Source organism: Poecilia formosa, unplaced genomic scaffold (genome assembly GCF_000485575.1).
Source record: "Poecilia formosa unplaced genomic scaffold, Poecilia_formosa-5.1.2 Scaffold9, whole genome shotgun sequence".
Taxonomy (NCBI): Eukaryota; Metazoa; Chordata; class Actinopteri; order Cyprinodontiformes; family Poeciliidae; genus Poecilia; species Poecilia formosa.
Genome location: NW_006799948.1, coordinates 398,271 through 417,550, shown reverse-complemented (window position 1 = coordinate 417,550; position 19,280 = coordinate 398,271). Strand labels below are relative to the sequence as shown.

The 19,280-nt window shown below is 40.1% G+C and overlaps 1 protein-coding gene across 1 annotated transcript in view; it reads right to left on the bottom strand.

Annotated features, from left to right (window-relative positions):
* sox5 (SRY-box transcription factor 5) overlaps window positions 1-19,280 on the bottom strand; it is a 245,942-nt gene that overhangs the window by 183,531 nt on the left and 43,131 nt on the right. The window lies entirely within an intron of this gene.

Genomic DNA, 19,280 nt, shown 5'->3' with positions numbered 1-19,280 from the left:
AGGCCGTGTAAAGTGAGCGCAGCGTTGAGAGAGAAAAAAAAAATCAAGATTAGGGGGCATATTGTAAAAGGCGAGCGGGCTTAGAGAAGCCTAAAAGAGGATGTCTTTTAGATAACACACGCATAACGAGGAAAACATATATCAATGTGAAAAATATTCCCAGGTAGTCTTTTACGCCTCAGCTCTATGTCTTTTTGTCTGACTTCCTGAGTGTACAAACCTTGAGTTAGGGGAGCATCTGCTCTGAAAGCGCCTTTCTTTGAGTCCTTGGACAAATAATGACTGCACTGCAAGTCTATTATGAACCACACAAACCTTGCACACTGTTCTATCTTCCTCTCCCAAAGAGAAATTCTACAATGGAAGCGTCTTTCTAGATTTCAATGGTCCCCAGCACCCCACACCCCCCTCCCTCCGCAGCTCCCATCTGCAGGGAAACTGACCCCACACGACTTGCGAGGGAACTTCATTACTGGTAGGGTGCCGCGGTCAAAGTCGTCTCTGTGGTACAATGCCCAAACAGCCATTGTTCAGGTAGCAAATCGCTGCACTTGAAGAAAGGTTGTCCCTCATGGAGTACAACTGGAATTCAGATCTGGTGAGATTTATGGAGGGAGAAAAAAAAAATGATGCCTGGGATATCAGCTGAGCCCCTTGACAAAAGAGGCTGATTGAGATTGACCTCTGCCCTCTGCTGTACAACAGACAATGCTGTATCTCTTACACAGGCTCTCTTTATGCGATGAAACGCAGACAGCAATGACCCCCCCTGACCTGTGCCATTATCCCCCCAGAATTCTTTTCAGTCTTTTAATACAAGAACGAACGAGTCGGCAGCCATGACCAAAGCTGAGGCAGTGCCAGACATTTGGGCAGCATACTTCATATTGAAAACATACAAAAAAAAGGAGGCGGGAACAAAAGATGTGAATAAAACTGTTAGTGTAAAACAATTGCATTCCATTTTATGTTCCTCACAATAAAATAAGGCTTTGTTCCTATTCTTCTGCTAAAGCCCACTGGTTCCATTAGTTCTTTGTGGTTGAGAACGGGATTTGCAGATTCAAAGCAGAGAATCGGAGCCTGTGAATTAATATTCTTTTTTTTATTTATTTATTTTCAAGGTCATTTTCTTCTGTTAAACTAGAAATTCAACTTGTTTTCTTTCTCACTGTGACAAATGTGTGAATACTGAGTAAAAAAAAATATATATATATCTGGGCTTTGTTATCAAATGAAACCCAAAAATCCAGGTGTAAAGATTTACATCTTAAAGTTACACTAAAGACCCATTCACTTAGTCGTCATTTTTTTATTTTTGCACTCCCATGCTTCACTTTAGATAGAAGCGTCTTGTGTGGATTGACCTATTTAGAATATACTGCACAAATAAACACAACAGAAACAACACTTTGAGGAGGAGGAGGAGTGGGAGGAGGAGGAGGGGGGGCTGTAATGAACTACGTTCCGGTATTTGTACGCCAGCAGATCAACTTGTCTGCATGGCTTAAAAGACTCATTACATTATTAAGCCACACAGCGGTGATTTGTTTTCAAGTACAACAAGGCTTGCTGTGCTGAACATTACCCATCTGGGCTGAGCTGTGGCAGCGTGCGAGCATACGTGTCTGTGTGTGAGCACGGCAGCGGAAGAGGAGGGGGTGGCTGGGAGGAACACCAACTATCTCAGCAGATGTGTTCAAGATGGAAAGCTACTGGTGACCTGTGTAGGGAACGACCGGCGTATTAGTCGGACAGCACAGATTACAGAGTGCTTACAAGGGGTCAGACTCCAGAGAGTTTACAGGGGAGCTAAATGGGAAAGGAGAGGGTGTGTGTGTGTGTGTGTGTGTGTGTGTGTGTGTGTGTGTGCGTGTGTGCGTGTGTGTGTGTGTGTGAGGGTGGGGTCAAAGATCATGAGAGGAAGCTTGTACAAGAAAATGTCTTTATGGCGATGCTGGTAGTGGCTACCGGCAGAGTGTGTGGTGGTACCGCTTGATTCTGGTTTACCGCACAAAATCCCAACAAAATTCATGAAAGTCTGCAATGTGAAATTTAAAACCATAAGAAGACTTTTACCAAGGACAGTGCAGGTATAGTATTTATTCATGTTCATAAAAGACAAAGAACGCACAGTTCTTTTGAACAATCTCATTGTTGAAAAGAACATATTTATCAGTTCTTTTAAACATTTTTATTATAGCCACACAAAAAAATTTAAAGCAGAAAATGCAATTAAAGGTGGTAATGAACTAAAGAAGAAAAGGCGACGTCAGTATAAAATAAGGAAAGAAGTGGCAAGGAAATAGTAAGAATCTATAAATAAACTCTAAACATCACTTTAGGTAGGTTTACATGAAAGTGTTCCTCCTCTGGGATAAAACTAGGATAATATGTGTTGCAGTTTTACATAATTTTTAAAAAATTTAACTGTTTCTGATACTGTCTGACAGAGTTAGTGGTTTGTGTTTATCCATTTTATCTTATTTAGGGCGAAATCTTGTTTTCAGAACTTTCTCTGAACCAAATATTTCAAACTCGTATATGGCTTTTTTAAAACCGGGCTTTCTTCTTCAAGGGCATGTGACAGAAAGCCTCCGACAGCACGAGTCCAACAGCAGGCCTGACCAAGGCTAATTGCATTGCTACGTCCAAGCCTTAAAATGCCCCCCCAGCATCTTTGATTATGTTGAACTTGTGTGATCATGTGCTTTTTCTTTTGGATTACCTCAATAGTTAAATTGTAAAAACTTCCCAGTGTGTAATTCATATGTTAATTTATTTCACAGGGCAACATTTGTCCGGAGTCTTCTATCATTTAATCTGATTAGGTCCCCAACAAGAGGTTTACACAATCCTCTTCAGTCCGAACTATGACATACTTGTGCACATTAAGAGCGGCCGGAGCAATGTGACTGTGTTGGCAGTCTACATAGAGAGAGTCCAACTGTATCTTAATACAACGTTTAAAGTGCAGGGAAGCACAGCCGTTGCAGATAACTTATCTCCCACATTCTGCGAGGGAATACTTCTGTCACTTGGCTGAAGCGTTTGATTGCAGGTATATGCAGATTCTATCGGAGGCTGGGTGAGGTGTTGTGAGTGTGAGGGCTTATCGGGAGTTAGCAGGAAGCCGCTCTGCCACAGTGGGATCCACAAACACCTGTTGAAAAGGAGCATGAGCGCTGCTGAACTTGACATGATAAGAGACAACAGTTGGACAGAAGACCAGGACTGCACGCCGTTGCGGTGAGCGAGCAGGGAGGAAAAGACAAAAGTTTTCGTGGGAAACGCGTCGCTTTGCGCCGTGGAAACTCTCAGAGGAGCTTCAGCTGCTTTACTTTTCCCCCCTTGTTCTGCCCGTTTTAACCAAGGAGGAACGCTGAAGACCGGCCTGGCTCCAATGAATCTTTGTGAAGATTAACAAGCAGAAAGCACATGTGCTCTGAGGGAGGTTCACTGCAATAATTACTGAGCCCTCCCGGTTGCATCTGCCTCATGCGAACTGTTGGCGAGCCAACGAACAACATGCGCTGAAAACAACAGCCCCTCTCTGTTGGTACTGCTGTCGCTCACTTTTTTTTTTTTTGCTTTACTTTATAAAAATAAATAAATAAACTGCCTCCCTCTGCCTTTTCCTCTCTCTCTCTGTCCCCCATCTGTCTCTCTTCCGTCTTCTATCTCCATATTCCACATCTTTATCACGTTTGCCGTTGCTCCTGAGCGCTCCCTTTTCACCCTTCCTACTCTGTTCCCACTCCTCCTCCCTGCAGCCGAGGCCATGTGGTCCAAGCGAGGTAGCAGGGTGACAGAAGCCGGACCCTTTGGTGTCGCAAGTTCCTTGTCTCACTTACGAAGTGATGCCGTTCGAGTCTGCTGTTTGTCTGTGCGTGTGTGTGATTCGAGGCGATGTTCTCGAGGGCAAAGCGAGGTGTGAGAGGATGATGCACTTGATACACTGTGAAGAGAGGAGGAAGACGCGAAGGAAAGAAGTGGAGGGTAGAGACGTCCAGGGGGAGGGCGGGGACCAGGCTGAGCTGCTTGCTCCGAGCACGCCGCCTACTGGACCTCGCTTTAGTCCGATGATGAGTCAAGAAGTTCACACTGGAAAATAACTTGGGGGAGAGCTTCAAGTGCGAGGAGTTGAATTTTTGGAGACCTTGTAGGAAGACACGCTTTGCAAACTTAAACTTGCATAAATTTTCAAAACAAAATCAGATATTTGAAGGTGGTTATAAACTTGCAGGATTAACAGGGTGCAATACACTTTAAAATGTAATCTGTGCAGAGGAGCTGTCATTTAAATGGGCCTTTTTAGCAAAGAAATCACACAAAAAGTTCATTTTCAATTCAATCCGGCATCAACAAAAGATATTTGATTTCTTAAAGTACTAAATTTGTTCATACTTTCTGAGTTGTTTTTTTTTTTTGTTTTGTTTTTTTTTCCTTACTGGGCAGATGATGATTACAGCTGGAGTAATGTTTGCCTTTTTTGACATGCAGGTAGCACAGACACATTTCAACTAATGTGCAGTAAACCACAGGTTTCCTTGTAAAATAAATTAGAAAATGGAGCTTCTCCATTCATTTAAGCTAAAAATAAACTAGAAATAAACTTGTTTTGTTTGTTTTAAAGAGGTCTATGATAAAATGCTGTACCATTTGGTTTAAAAAGCTTAGCTTCAGGTACGAGCAATCACTTGAATAGCTACGATAAAAATCATCATTATTATCATTCATGACTCTGCGCACACCCAACCTGGCTAAAAGCTAGAATCCATCTCAATTTTGTGTTTTCTAAACATATCAAAGGCCACAATGCTGTCTTTGTAGTTTTCAGATGAATTGATAGAAGAGCGCTTAAATAATTTTAGTTGAAATTACTATTTTGCTGCGATTTTGTTTTATATTGGTTTACATGCAATCTAAATCCTGGAAATGTATTTTGGTACACGCTAAGAGTAGTAAAAGCTTCAGGACAAATAAAGTAAAGTACTTTTAATGCAATTTGCTTACTGCTGATGGTCTTCTGTTAAATTCAATCCAAACTTAGTGAAACTCCACTTAAAAACACTGATTTTAAATGCAGTAAACATGTAAGTAGCACTTAAAACAGTCAATCTGATTTTGGCATATATTAAAGCAGTCATTGTGGAAAACCACAATGATTTTTTTTTTAAACACAGCGTGTGAGACATCTGTTGTGTTCTAATACAACAGACTGACACTTTGCAGGAAATACTCCATTTGCCAAAACAGTTTTTATGGGGGTGGGGGGTTATTTCTTTGCTGTTTTTATTCACCACATACTTAATATTGTGGTTTTTGTTATTGTAGCTTCTGGTTGTCTCCTGTGGCATTCAGTAGATATGGCACAAAACTAAAGTTTAAATTTTGAATGCAGTTTGAAAGGAGGAAGATTATTTCCAAAGCACAAAAACATTAACACTGACAATATCTTTTGTGCAATAAAAAGGAAATGGGATCCGTATGTTCTTATTTTACAACCTAAAACTTCCCATTTGAACCACAGATCTATTAATCAGTCGATTTTTTTTACCAACTTTAAACATTAAGAGCCTTTTTTTTTGCCAAGTTTTCTTCACAAATGGTTCATTGGAGGTGGTGCATTGGATATTATTGGTCTATTTCTATCCAATTTACAATTATCTTAATAAAATACATAGAAACTGTGGATGAAATGTGACAAAGTTTAAGGGGTAGAAAGTGTCCTGTAAGCATTAGTGGTATCATCATGTTGTTGTACCCTCGATTCTTCTTTTTAAAGTTTTTCTGGTTAATTGTTTTTTTTTGTTTTTTTTTTGTTTTTTTTTACTAATTTGTGTTACCATGGCCTATAACTACAAAAACTTCTTTGACAAAAACTATTTGAAGCACTGAACTCTTATTTCAACATCGCCCAGTTGAGTAACCGAGGTATTCGGTGGCCTCTGCCGCCCGTAGCCGACAGACAGAGCAGCATGTCTTGACTCTTTGGACCGGAGCCCTTTGGTGTGCGGCACAGACGCTGAGCAGACATTGCACAGCCGTTGCGTGGACGTGGAGGCCTCGGGTCGCCGCTACACTGTTATTAAAAACAGTGTGATCGCATGTTGGCTGTTCCTTCTCCTCTCCCCGTCTCTCCTCGCTCTTTTCTCTCCTTTAGCATGAAACATCACTCCTGCTTTGCCCTCTTTTCTGCAGCACAACTACTGGAGTCGTTTGAACGCGTTTTCAAAGATGGGGACTGAAGTGGCTTTCGTAGAGATCATCCTGAGGCATTTTTTTAAACTTTAGTCCAGAAGAAGTTTCATCTACATAACAAAAATATTTCTTTTATAATATTTTAAACATCAGAAGTAATTCTGTGGGGGAACTAGGACCGTTACACCGTGTGGAAAATCTATATTTTTTTTGTATTCTGCTATGTTGTATTGGTATTAAATGTTAGTTTTCACTTAGCTCTGTTCAAGCCTTTGTGTTCTCTGGTATCACCTACAGCGTGGGACCTGGGAAACCGTCGAAGACGCCATCAAATGTCTGCCGGTGAGACGTGATGACTTATTCTAACGGATGCAAAAGATCCTCATTTCTCCCTCATCTTCCTCTAATTTTGCTTTTCGCTTTCTGGTGAGAGCACCGTAAAATGGGCTCTATCACAATACCCATCACAAGCTGCCTTTATATATATATAAAAAAAAAAACACCGCATACAGAGGTGTGCGATGGTATTCAGCTGCCAAAACATTCAAATTACAAAGACTTGATGGAATTGTATGCATTCAGATGGAAAACTCATATGCATAGGCAACAAGTCAATTCAAAGATCATCTCTTTAAATGAAACACAGCTTGGAAGAAAAAGAAAAGTCCAGAACACAGACGGGGTGGAGCAGCCGAGGTACACATGAAGTCCAGAGTTATTCATCACTGAGTAGAGGGGTCACAATGCCTATGTAAACACTCACTCCCTTTTTGTTTTTGTAAATTAATCATGATTTTTTAATGCCTTGTTTTCTGACAAAAACAGAAAACCCCTTAACATGAAAGTGAAAACTGATTTCAATAAAATGACAAATATTACACCTAAAATGAGTGACTGCATAAATATTCACCATTGTAAAGCAAAGGACTTAATCCAACACAGGTCTGTCCAACTGGTGCTAGTAGTCCAGGAATGTGAAGCCTTGTAGAGCTAATAGGTCAAATTAATTCAGCAAAAACACAGGGAAATCAATGGAGAACAGTTTATTCCCCCATCTGAAAAAAAAAAAAAAGGTCAGCTTTGGAGAACATTTATTTTATAAGCAAGACAGCAGCCTGAAGCATCCAGCTAAAGCTACACAGACAGGGTTCAAAGAAAAGCTGGATGTTCTGGTGTGGCCCAGTCAAAGCCCAGTCACAGCTGATATTCATGCAAAAAAGAATGGATTAAATTAAATAATGTATGCTGTGACTGCAGCCAAAGGTGCATCTATACAATTCTTACTTTATTTTATGTTAAATATTTGTCATTATTTTTGTAGAAGTCAGTTTTCACTTTGACATTAAACAGAATCTTTGTAATTTTTTTTTGTCTTTGGTTGATTTTTTAAAAAAGCACCTAAAGGGTAAAATATCCAATGTGATAAATACTTTTAATAGCCACAGTGCAGATGCACCAGTCAGATGCAGAGAGACATTTAAAACCCGTGTTGGAAGTTTTAAATGAGATTGAACGTTTGAATGTAGCACAAAAAATAGTTTACTAAATGGTCCCAAGTTATGCTTTAATGCCCATCTCCCTACTTTCATCTGTTTTTTATTACACACACAGAAATACACCATATTAAAAACTGTCCATTCGTATATCGACTGAAAATAGTGGAAGCTCCTCGAAAAAGAATTAGATCTTAAAGCATTTGACTTACTGATCACTAAACGGAGTCAAGCAAAAATAGCAACATGCATCATGAAACAACATGCGAATAACAGCACAAATTCTGTTATTTTAAAGGCTTTTTGGTTGAATTTATGCCACACGCTGATCAATGAATGACATCCGACTCTATACATTTATTTTAGACCTAACCTTGTTGCATACAATTTAGGGCTGTGAAATGCACCGTGAAAAGCTCAGAATGCATAAAAAGCCGCAGCCTGAGGGACAATTGTTATCGCTCCCTTCACCTGGATCCAATGTCTTCACCGACGCCTCTCTGCTGTCAGGTGTGTGTCAGGCAGAGAGCGGAAGCGACCAATAAAAGTTCTCGCATGTTCATCTGGCCCAGTTACTGAGAATTAAACACTTCAGCGTGGAAACTTTGAATGGTTGGGATGACCATGGAAAGGGAAATTTATACGGCTGTGTAATTTATTCATTTAAAGTTGAGATTACCCGAACAGCAGATCCCGTGTAGAATAAATCCACCGCTTTATGTGCTTGGGTTGAGGTGACTGAATTTAGTTCAGACTTACAACATGATTTTAAAATGTTTGAAAGGCTGGTGGAGCAATATTTATGAGGAATCAACTAGATACGAGGCCATCTAGTTTGTTTGTTTTTATGTTTAATCCAGTAAAGTACAGAATTGGAAGAGATTTGACTCTTCATTAGCCATATTTTACACTTTTTTTCACACATTATAAAACTAGAAATTGCAAAACTACAAAAACAAATTGACTGGAATATTTGCTGCCCAGTTCTTCCCTCAACTTTGGATTTTACAGAGAAAGTTTGTATAGGATGACTGGTGACATAAAATAAAGGCAGAGCTGTGAAAGAGGTGTGGGATGAAAAGTTACTGTGTGTGTGCGTGCGTGTGTGTGTTATGGTGTCTGAACCATGTGAAATCTGCAGTCAACCTGCACGGGGTCGAGAGAGCACAGACACTGATATGCATGTGTCAGTGAGGGCTTTTGCAGTCCAGCTACCCCTGTGGGGGATGCTGCAATGAATTTTTATGCTGCCAATCCATGACAACCTTATCCCCAAGCGCTGCTTGTGCTGCTCAACAACTACGCAAATATCAGTGCCATTTGTAATTTTTCTTTGAAAGTGAAACTTAAGCTTGATAAGCTTGATGCTGAAATAAGAGAGGAATGAAGTCAGAAACTGTAATTTACCAACGACAATAGACGATTTCTGTACTAATAGGTGATCAAGACGCACTCAGCATCACTTAGAAACTTTTCTCACTGATGAAAATGACCAACAATCACGAGAATCGTGACTGAGACATTGTTCAGTCTCAAGGGTTTACACAAATTTAAGTCTGATTCCAAACAATGAAAACACAAGTTTCAGTTTTCTCCTGAAATTTAAAGCTGGAGCTTCAGAAGCTGGTTTGATCAATAAAGTGTTTCTGTTTTGGCTCTAAAACATGTCTTTAAAAGTCAAGTTACCATTTCAGCATGAATAGCTTTGACAAAGTATACCACGGCGGACGCATTTGTTTTTGTTTTTTGTTGTTGTTGTTGTTGTTGTTGTTGTTTTTATTTAAATATTGACCAGTTTAAATGCCACTAATGTTAGCCATCTGTGCAGCACAATGTCATCTTACCTTCTCAGAAATTCAACCATATGTCTTAAGACCCCATGTGAAGGTGGGATTTGTCTACTTTCATCTGCCTGAATCAAAGTAACTACTGAACTGAAAAGATTCAGGTACTTTAGAGGGAAGGCACTCAAAACGTATATGTTTCTTTATGAAACCAGTCTCAAGGATAGATAAACTACACTGCCATTCGGAAAGTTCCACTTAAGAGTCTATTCTTCTTCATGGCCAAGCTGAATCAAGTGTGTGCATGTATAGTCAAACAAAGCTGAAAAGAACGGCAAATGAAAAACCAAAAAGAGCAGTGTAAAGATTGGCGTTACGTTCTAGTTGTACTTTGAACTGGGAAGTCCGACTTCCAACTGAGACGCCATCCAAAGTCGGATTTCCCACTGGTGGGTGGGAGCAACTCCGACTACCTCTAGTTGCGACTTATAAAGCTGATTTCACGTTTCAATATGGCGGCTCCGCAAATCAACAGTAGTTAGATGTGGTGGAAATCCATGTAAAAGCGTGTCTAAAATCAATGCTGCATAGAGAGCATGCAACTTTAACCCGAACAAACTAAAAGTGGTGTTTGCTTATAGAACGTACAGCTTAAAATGATGTTTTAGATTTAGAATAACTACAAACTTGTAATCCAGAAATACTTAACAGGAACAGTCACTGCTTAGTTTATATTACTTTTAACCCAGAAAAGGAATTAGATCAGTCACTCTTTAGCTTATTTTATCAGAAACTGTAGAGTACTCACTATTTAGAAATAGAATTAGATACTTAGCAACCCTGAACAGGAGCACTTAGTTTACATACTTTAGAACAACATTAGATTACTTTTCTTTCCTCTTTTTTTCTTTCCTCTTTGGTTTGTTATTTTGTTTGTATTTCCTTTTAACTCATGTAAAGCACTTTGAATTGCCTTGTTGCTGAAAGTGTGCTATATAAATAAAATTACCTTACCTACCTTACCTTTTATGAGATACTGCAAAAACAATGTCAATGGACGTTACCATGTTGATATCTCGACTTCTTAACTGGATCACTGACTTCACAATAAAGTAAAGTTTTATCTGCTGGATTCATGTTAACCGCATTGCTGCATGCAAGCTGTAAAAAAAATGAAGTTCACATTTAAGGAGTTATCCATCTTCTTCCTATGTTTCCCACAAACACCTTGTTTAATCAGCTACAAATCTTAGTCTTAATTAGTGTGAAAGAAAAACAATAGGTGAAGATAAAAACATTTTATTTGACAATTTTGTAAGCACAGATATTTGGTGACTGTAAATGTGAATGCACATCTGCAGCATATGATCAATCTAACAATTTCTGCTGTACTTTTAATTAAACAAGCTGCATTGGTGGATTCTGATGGAGCTGCACATATATCATCTCAAACATTATCACAGTATTAGTGTTCGGCAGCAGTTGGATGTTCTTGTTAGTGACCAATCTGTATATTTGTGAATGAGAGATGTAATTATGAAGAAACAAAAGATTATAAAAAGGCAGATTAATCATGATTAACTTTGTTAAAAGAAAATAGAAGCACAATTGCGTATCTTATGGATATGACGCAGCTCTTCTGCATGGGTTGGTGCTTCTGATCCAACCATATTCAGTTGAGATCCAAAAATCTGTGTAATATTGGCACTCTTTAGCACAATGCAGCCAATGTAAGCTACAGAGAGCAATTAATGTGAAGCACCATTGCGCCACCAATGTACATTCCCCTTAAATGGTGGTGATAAACGAAAAAAGTACTCCAGCAACCTGCTGATCAGTCACCACAGCAGAACTCATTACAGGCTCAAAACACCAAGCAACACCTGAGACTAACCGTCCCACCTTCCAGCAGCCCCTTCATCTTCATTTTCTGTCTCCTTATATTCACTCTATTTCATTCATCGCCACCGTTCTCTTCCCCCGTTCCCTGTCTCTCCATCAGATGTAAACAAAGCTCAACGCCAGCCACTAATTAAATAGATGAGCGGTATTAACATAACCTGAAAGCCCCAGCCAATTGTACCCCCCTCCATTTCCCTTTAATGTCCCTCCTCCTCATCCCTCCATCCATTTTTTTTCCCCCTTGTTGTGATCCGAACTGTGAGTGCCAATTGTGGGCAGTGTAATTACCATTAGGACAGAGAAGCCTAGAATGTCTTTGATATGATAATGATGCTTCATGTACACCCTGTACACCCTCCACCCCCAACCAGCACAGACACACCCGTCCCATCGCTCCCCCAGCCCCCGCCCCACCCCACATGTTTCGACTAATCTCCACCATGAATATCAAGCGGGGCGACTCGTCAACACCTGATAGTGACGGGCCGCAGCTCCGGGGTGACGGAGGGGAGCGAGGGGGCAAAATGGGATGAAGTGAATAAAGACAGACAGAGAGGATGGGTGATGTGATGCAAGGTAAGGTAGGGGGCAGGAGTGTGATAAGAACGTAAGTGTAAAAATTACACAGACAGAAAGGAGGGAGGAGGGTGACACCGGTAGATGAAAAAAGAGGGGTGTAAAATTGTGACTAAAGAGAAAAAGAGATGGAAGGACAGAGCCGTTTGCCTCAGTTATTACCACATGATTGCTACATGACAGTCAGTCGCTACTTTAATTATTGATTACACATGTCAGCCAGTGTTGAATCTTCTTCTGATTCTTCATTTAGGTGGGGCTTGATGAGGAGAACCCCGACAAGGAAGCAAACATGTCTTCACTTCTAGTTAAGTCAAGTCAAATCAAGTTCATTTGTACAGAACATTTCAGAAACAAGACAGTTCAAAGTGCATAAAAACATCATATAGTCACCAATTATGAAACGAGCAATAGGCATTACATTTTGTCAAATGCCATCATCAAGCAAGTACATAAATTTGTTGATCAATGTTCCACTTTCTACTCATAAAAGGCAACTCTAACCAGGTGGGGTTTAAGCCTCGTTTGAAAGAAACTGTTTCAGCCATTTTGCAGATTTCTGGAAGTTTGTTCCCGATTTGTGGTGCATAAAAACTGAATGCTGCTTCCTTTGTTGTGCATTTTCTAATCCAGTGTTGGCCTGACCATTGAGATGTCATAACCTTCTCCTAACACTGCAACCTCGGCCTCTTTTGCTGTTCTACTCGTATCTGTCCCTCTCTTTTCAGAATGCTGCTCCCTATTATGCCTTTCTCTTCTCTTTCTTCCCCTGTGTCCGTGGTCTGGCTTGCAGCCCACAGATGGAACAGGAACAAACCGACTGCCCAGCTCCCTGCTGCCTTCCTCTCATCCCAACTACACACACACCATCCCTCCAAAGCATCCCTCGGTCCAAATCCCGCAGCCTTTCCCCTAAACACCACGCGGCCCTGGCCAGCCTCGCGAAATAGCCATGGACCTGGATCCTATGAAGCACAGAACATGACAAGTCTCGCGGGGGAAACAATGCACAATGTCACATGCACACAGTGTCCTTCAGTGCCTTGGTTTTGTGGTGGTAAAAATCTAATGTCATTGGCTCGGCGACATGAAACTTGAGCCAGTTAAAGGAAATTTTGGATCAGACGCAAAAATGTGACCCAATTATACTTCAAACAAGATACCATACAAAAAGCTTGTACCACTTGTACACTTGTGTCGTAAACACAATCGGCAAAGGAATAAGCAAGTATGTGTGTGGATACTACATTTTTTTTATTATGTAACTGTCCAAACCAAGATTTAATATTTTTGTATTAAATTATTGGTTCATTTTAAGGTTTGAATACAAAATATGCCATATCTATAGGAGTAGATATGGCAGGAGTAGTTCATTTGACAGCTTATAAATCTGGAGTTTGTAAAACCCTAAATGTGTCAGGAAGGTTTAAAATAAAGTCATATTTACAGTGTAAACAAAATGACATGGATTAAAATAATGGTCTAAAAATAATGAAATAAATGTCCATACTTGTCTATAAATGGAAAATACTGCACACTAACTTTACTTTCTACAGCTATTAACTAACTTCTTAATTAATTCTTTTTCATTAAAAAATAGCGGAACTCATTAAAAAGATGTGGCTTTTAAGTATAGTCTGTATATTTTCTGTAAGTTTCACATCAGGGTCATTTTAGAAGTGCAATTTTAGCCTGATTTTCTCTTTCCACAGCTGGTTCTAATGCGCTTCAGTTTTCTAGCTGATGATTTGGGATGAAGTTAACCCATTTTAATCTATCCTTTTGTCTAAATTAATTAATTCACTTTGTGAATTATGCCAGCAACAAAACAGACCCTCAGCATGATGCTACAACCACCATGCTGAACAGTTTATACAGTGTTCTTAGCTCTGAAAACTTTGCCCAGAAGTCCAGAAGCTGTGTGACTGGACAGCTGCAGCTTAGTTGTGCATGAATGCAACAATTTTGTAGCAAGAGTTTCTTCTCTAAACACCACGCCAGAAATATGCAAGGGCACTGCTACCAAAGGAAGAGAGATTATCTGAAACTGGGGCATTCCGGATGTATATATTTGACCCTTTTGAGAAAATTCATCAATTAATTCAAACCTGTAAATTTCATGTTTTTCGTTTGTTTTCTTCTTCTAAAATGACTGTAGTTGCTATGTTTTCATTACACCACCAAGTCTTTGACCTTTATATGCTGACAACATAAAGCTTTCGCTGGAACAGTAGATAACAAAGGTGTAGGGTTTTTTTGCCCTTCAAAGGAAATTGTGAAAAATTAATCAAATGAAAAGGCTAGCTCAAAATCATTACTTATTTCTTTGGCCTAAAATATAACTGAAATAGGTGTGAGAATGTATATGGAAAGATCCTCGTATTGTGCCAAAAACAACACAAATTTGAACATGTTAAACTCATAAGTTTGCTTTTAAAACAGAAATAAGGAGATTGTTGATGTTTATCATTTCGCAAAGGCCACGGTGAGGTAGAGGAGATGGCTGAGGTGAAGGAGTCTGAAGGCAGGCAGGCCTCGTTGCTCTCTGTTTCCCTCATCCCGCCGGCTCCCCAGTGGGCCGCGGAGAGCAGAGGGAGCCCCGGTCGATCAGAGGGGAGCCCAGCAGATGGACCGAGATGCACACACACAAACACTCGCATACACACACACACTCATCCGCACACTCACTCAGTCGCTCACATGTCATATGTTATCCCATCTGCACAATCACCAAGCTGCCTGTAACCCCAGGGCCTTGCGGGGGATATACACACACACACACACACACACGCACACACGCGCATGCACTCACACGGTCGCACACAAAGGTTACAGATATATACATACACACACAGCAGAGGTGTTCCCAGTGTGTAACTGGAGGTGAAGATAGCTGCAGCCTCTCTTGTTCGCTTGAATTGGCACCCATACGTTACAGCGATGCTGCTCACACTACTCACAATAAGAGTCTCCTTGATACAAGGCGAGCACAGAATATAAGCTATCTGATACAGAATCCAAGGGCATGAAGCATTTTGTATTCAGTGTCACAAGTAAACATTGAAACAATAAAAAAAAGTGTACAAAAAACTGTTTAGCTTGTAAAACTGAAGAAAGGCTGGGGAAAAAAAAGGATGAAAATCAGATGAAGGATGTGAAAACTACACGCTGACCTCTGACTTGCTTATTTGAAATCAAATAGGACCAAAAGGTCCAGAACAGAAAATGTACATGTCTGAAACAACAAATGCCCTCACACCCAGATGTCTTTGTCTAACAGAATGAGACCTGTAATCCTTCCTCCACTTATCTTGGACACGTCAGCTAAATAGGAAGTGAAAAGTCAAATATGAGATGTCACATTCAGTTTACCTCCGTGCCTACTCCCTCCATCCCTTCTCTTTACCTCCTCCCTCTCTCTCACTCCACCTTTCTCCCATTTTCTTCTGCGTGTCTCCATTTGATTGCATCTTCCTCCTCAACATGGCATGCACACAATACACACACACACACACACACACTCGGATCCCATCCGAGTGACGGTTTTGAATCAGCATGTTGAGTTAATGAATTTCATACAGAGCACGGGGCATTTAATCGGAGCGCGGGGTAAGAGGGTCTTCAGAAACTGTTGAGAGAGAGAGAAGCAATGGAAGAGAAGAATGAGGGAAAGAAGAAGTGGTCAGAAGACAACATGAAATAAAGAACATAAATCTTTACATCTCCAGGAGTGAGTACAGTCTGGGACTAGAGCACTTCAAAAAAGTAATCAGATCTCTTGAGCTCTTCTACATTTTGTCACATTAGAACTACAAACAATGGTTAGTACTGCGATTTTTAAACAAAAAACACTTGTAATGCATTACTGTGAAAGTGGTAAATAGTGATGCACGGTTTTCTAAACTTTTATTATTAGAATCGTAAAAACTGTTGCTTGAAACATTGTCTGCACAAAGCCTACAAGTAAAACTTTTCCATATTCTTCTTCATAAAACTTCTGAGGTAGTGGTAAACATAAATTTTTACTTTTTGCAACAGATTCTCAGCTGAATTTAGGTCTGGACTTTTACTGAGCCATTCTAGTTTGTGTATGCTATATAAACCACTGTAGCTCAGGTTGTAGCTTAAGTCTACTACAGCCTTTATGAGCTTTACTTTTATGGTTGTCCTGTATTAATTTCTATACATCTTCCTAGCAACAGCATTAATACTGCCACCATGTTTCACCATGGAGACGGTTTGTCCAGGGTGATGTGTAGTTTTATTTTTACACCATAGAAGAGCAACCTCTTTCACATTTGTTCTGGCCTTCTCTCAATAATTCTGCTTGCCATTTTTCTACAAAAGGACCAAGTTCTGGAGTGCACGACTAGTTGTTGGTTTGTTCCCAGATTCTGAGATATAAATCTCTGCAATGATTATTTCTTTGATTAACACTCATAACCGGACCTGTCAGTTGAGGCGGCTGGCCAGTAAAGGATACAGCAAAGGTGCTTTCCTCTGGTTTTGGAAGATGGATTGAGCAAAGATGCATCAAGCTTGGAATATTGCAACGCTGCTCTGAACCTCTCCAGAACTCGGTTCCTCTGTCTTCATAATGGCGTTTGTGTGATAATGCCCAACAAACCTCGAGGCCTTCACAGAACAGCGGGATTTTGGAGGTACGACAGTAAAACAACTTTCACAAAACTCATTTTTCCTTCTTCCATTTCTAAAATATTTAAAATTATGTATTAATTCCACCTCACAATACTGCACTGCTTTCTCAATTATAACGTTTTATGGCTGTGATGTAATAAAATGTGAAAAATCAAGAGCTTGCCAAGTATTTGCGACGCATTTTGTAACTTTAGTATTTTATAATCTCAGTATAGCAAGGAGTCTGATTATGCAACAGGCATAAGAAATGGACTGGAACATCACTATGTCAGCATAAACACAGACATGTACCTTTATAAGGACTACTGAAAAACTCCAAAGTTGCAGCTACTTTTGCATGTGTGAACAATTGTCTCAAACTTGGCTAATTATGTAATGCATCTCTTTGCAGGTGTAAAAACCGCCGCGGTGCACCGAAAAGTCCCTCTGGAGACTCCAACCAATGGAAAATTGCAGTAAAGAGTTTAATTGTAGAATTGAGAACACCAGGAGGTATAAATTCTTTCCCTGGCACTCTGGAGAGTATTTTCTTTGTTCTTGTCAGTGGGAGAGATAACAATTCCTCCCACCGTTAACTACCTGCCTGCCGACCGGGTTTTGTTGTGTTTTCCTTGCGCTTTGTTGTTGCTAATAGGCCTAATTGGGCAAAGCCCAGGAAGAGAGGAAAAGAAGTAGGGGGGGAGTTGAGGAGGAGGTAAGCTACCTGCTTTGCATCCCTCTCCCTCTCCTTCAGCTCTGTTCTCCATCCCTCTTGCTCCTTAAACTATGAAACCATCAAGTTTTGTTTTTGTTTTTATATCATACACATGGGTGATTGTATTGGGTTAATTTTTCGGCAAACGAGGAAGAAAACTGTATACGTGTGTTAGTTCCCAACAGAGCACGGAACAAAGCCAGGTAATGTTTATGGATGATGACCTCTGAAGATCAGGCATTCACAGAGGAGTACTTTGATAATAAAAAGACCCTTGATTATCTCCGAGTTAGGCTACAGAATGTGTCCTCTTCATGTTTAATTGAGTTATCGCTTTTGTTATGGTATAATGCACAATGGCGTCGTTTTGATCTCATCCCTCGGCCATATCATGTAGTACGCGACACCATTGATGTGAAAATAATTGTCCAGTAGACGTTCCCTTGTGTGCATGTCATTAATCTTTCTGTTTGTGTGTCAAATGTTCTGGCTCATCAGCATGTGATTAGACTTGTACAGTCTACTGTCCATGAAATAAGTCTCGTAAACTAACAAATGTGTGCAAAACAAGTGTTAAAAGTCGATGTTCTGCCACTTGCACGTTTAAAGCGCAGATTACACAGCTCCACAGAGAAACAATGGTGTTCCCTAGCGTGGAAGAGCAGTGAATCATATTGAACTCCTCTGAGATAAAGGCAGAGAAACCGCCCTCCCAGCACTCTCAGGGTGTACTATGAGAACAGTATGTTAGTGGGCAGATTGTTTCAATGTGTGTGTGTGTTTTTGTAATTGTGTGCGAGTGTGTTTGGAGCAATGGGACCTGAAGGAACACCGCGAGGACAATCTGTCGCCCCTCCGCCTGGGCCCTGGGTGACAGATGATGTGCTCCCACTGCTGAGCTTTGTCCATGCTTACATGGGTTCGTGTGCGTATTGGTTTGGGGGTGGGAGGTAGACGGCGAGGTCACCGTGTGAACTCGAAAGGCTACAGTAACAATAGCTTCATTTTCACCAGGTTACGTGAAACCAAAGCAAACAATTTATATCTGGTCATTGCTTGGTTGGGCTCCACGCTGATGGAAAACACGTTTCTACCATGTGGGTTGATCTCTGACATCCAAGAGGTGTCGGAGAATCTTCACAAGGTGCCAAAAGTGCTATAAAAATGAGTGAACTGTGCGGCAAAGCCTGGCAGTCTTTACTGGCCTTCTGTACTAAAAGGCACCCTGTAGAGGTTGTATACTGTAGAAGAACAACCAAACTATGCTTTACAAGCAATAAAGTTCCTTTGTATGATGCATGTGGGTGATGATTCATAACTATGCATGTGGAAAAAGTTGAAAACATGCATCTACCACTGGAATAAAAACAGTTTTTCTGGGTTTGGCTTTTTTTTGTTGTTTTTTTAAGATTTTGCACAAATCCAGAAAATGTAATAAATTGCATTGATTAAACATTTCTTGAGATACATGTTTAATGAAATTATTCTTTCAATTTCTGCATGGAGTGTTTTAAATTTCTCAACAAATTCTTCTGATCTATCTCAAACCTATGGCTTGAAGTTAATTTCCTCAAAACTTTATTATTATTATTATTATTATTATTATTATTGTATTGTAGTTGTTTGTGTATGTTCCCACTTTAAGGTACCAAACCAGGTTGCTAATGTAAATTACATCTACTGATACTGAAAGCATCATCACTGATCCTACTGCTGAATATTTATTTCAGAAATGTAATAAAACTGATTCTGTTATTCAAATGCTGAGTGTGTGTGAGAGGCTATGTCACTCCAAATTTTATGGAAACATGAAGCTAACAAACAAAACAAAATTCTGATTGTGTTTTCTCCCTTTTGGACCACAAGACGGGAACCAAAACAGAGGTCCAGTCAGGGCAGTAACCTAATTTTCTACAGTTCAAACTTGTGATTAGTTCACATTTAGATCACAGGCTAGATATGGAAGAG